This window comes from Squalius cephalus (genome assembly GCF_949319135.1).
Source record: "Squalius cephalus genome assembly, chromosome: 9".
In the NCBI taxonomy this organism is placed as follows: domain Eukaryota; kingdom Metazoa; phylum Chordata; class Actinopteri; order Cypriniformes; family Leuciscidae; genus Squalius; species Squalius cephalus.
Window position 1 is genome coordinate 35204468 of NC_137130.1, and position 2412 is coordinate 35206879.

General features: G+C 36.5%; 1 long non-coding RNA gene across 1 annotated transcript; it reads right to left on the reverse strand.

Moving 5' to 3' along the window:
* Positions 1-792: 792 nt before the first annotated feature.
* LOC307163933 lies at positions 793-2171 on the reverse strand. Its single transcript, XR_013822176.1, has 3 exons — positions 2047-2171; positions 974-1057; positions 793-907 (listed from the first exon to the last, which is right to left on the reverse strand). It is a non-coding gene; the product is annotated as an uncharacterized lncRNA (long non-coding RNA).
* Positions 2172-2412: the final 241 nt, after the last annotated feature.

Consider the following 2412-nt stretch of genomic DNA (forward strand, 5'->3'; position numbering starts at 1 on the left):
AAAATGTATTGACTACAGGGGACTTTAAGTCAACTTTACCTTTATGCTTATTATTAATTTGTAATAAATAAATAAAATGCAATAATCCCCACACCGTTCCCAGAGGCAAGGAGTATTCTACAGATATCAATTAAAATGATCATGATCCATAAATGGACAATTCTTATTTTTTTTCAAATAAGAAATATTATAGATGATTTATCTCTGCACATCATCATTACTGTGTTAAATTCATGTGTCTTGTAATCTTGAATCAGAATATCTTCCCCTCCCTCTATCAGCTCATCTCTTCTCTGAGGACGAGGGCGGGGCAACCTGTCAATCACATGAGATCAGCCAATAGCAAACCACAACCATCCAATCAATTCCCCACGGACAAAATCAAGCCCCGCCCCACATTTGATCTCGTTCCAGAAGCCGTTTCACTCAGATATACGTCACAATAGGAAAGAAAAGATGAGCACAACTTCCATTTCATGCCAACTATAAGATATTGTTTTAGAAGCAGTGTTTTGCCAGTGGACTGATACGGAAATTTCATAAAAGTATATTTTTCAAAATGTATTTCTAAATGTGTTTTTATAGTTATTATTGTTTCGGAAACCCTGCTTTAGAGCAATTCAAATCTTGAAATGTGCATAATATGACAATAACAATAGGCCCTATACAACAACTAGGCCTCCAGAAAAAACAATGAGAGCTGGAGAGCTGCATCATCTCCTCACGCTCTTTCGAGTCTCCCTCCCCGTCCACATCCCGCTGGGAAACACGGGAGCTTTTATCTGTGCGGTCCAGCAGAAAGTGGCCCATCCACACTAGAGCGATTTCACTTATCAGAGCTGAAGCGTGGCCGGGGGTCCCATCGATCTCCTCGCTCGAATATATCACTTTCCACTCTCCTCTCCTTCTATCAGAGGAACCGGACATCACACAAGGTCAAAAAGCAGAAAGAAGTCATCCAAACAAAACTCACCTATCAGCTGGACGGCTGGTGCTTTTATCTGTCGGTATAAAGAGGGTCCAGTCCGACTGGAAATGTGTGAGGATTCTGGGTAATCTGTGGAAATGGCTTGGAAAGGTGAGAAGGTTATGATTCATAGGCCCTGTTTCAATATGCCCCGCTCCCCACCTGACTTCAGACACGCACGCCGCTATTACAATATTCAGATTACCGTGCACTGGAAATTAATTGGACTAATTAACATACAAGTAAATGATGATACCGTTAACACATTTCATTAACTCAAACTGTCATTTCATGTTCACCGTGCTCTCTGTATTGCATTACAATGAATTGAATTCATTAAATTATGCAAATGAAAGGTGGCAAGCAACGGACGGCTCCATATGAACGTTAATAGACTGTTTTCTCTGAATCTCTGCTGCAAATCACGGCAAATTCAGGAGCATGTGCTTTTTTCACTTTGATTTAACTCATAAAAGATTTCAGTGGACACACTTTTGATTATGTGTACCTGTGACCCATATATATATATATATATATATATATATATATATATATATATATATATATAACATTTTCCAACTATAACAGAAAACACAACACGAAAAGTTCAACCACAATCAAGAAAGAAATAAAGAAAGAAAAAATAAAATACGGTCGGCGGAAGTATAGCCTAATAATGAGCACATTTATCCTAGACCACTAAAAGGGTAAAATAAAATAAAATATAGGAAAAAATCAAATAATAAATTTAAATAAAACAAAAGGTAATCAAGATAAACACATAAAGGCAAATATAAGGTACGGTAACACTTTATTTTAAGGTGACATATGGTTACAACATGTAGGCTAACTACAGTAAATTATGCAGTATTACAAGTAACTAACCCTAAACCCCAACCCTAACTGTAACTCCACAGTAAGTGCATGTAGTTGATTTAAATTACTCAGTACTAATTTGAGTAAGTACAGTGTAACCACCTTAAAATAAAGTGCAACCTAAGGTAATCAAGTAAAAGCAATTAAATAAATACGCTAAATATATAACTGCAGTACATTACCCGTTTAAAACCATTACTCACTTGAGAGACATGAATGGGAAAAACCTTCCTTAGAATAGTTGACAATTCAGTCCTTCAGTTATTGATGAGGCTTCCAGCTGCAACCATGATAAATGATGAGATACAAATAGAGGAACTCCAGTCATGCTGTGTGTGTTCAGCTGCAATTTAAAGAGGATAGTTAACATGAAAAGTCAAGCCATGGGTCTAAATCATCTTATGGTAACTATTATTGTTTTCTTTTATAATTATTGTAAGTGGAGTTTTCATAATTGTATATTACATATTGCAAGTTACTAGTATGTAACCAAGTTTAATACATCATCAATCCTCCTACCAAAAGTTTTTTTTTTCCCCCCTCTCATCCCGATTCACTATGGCAAGCCT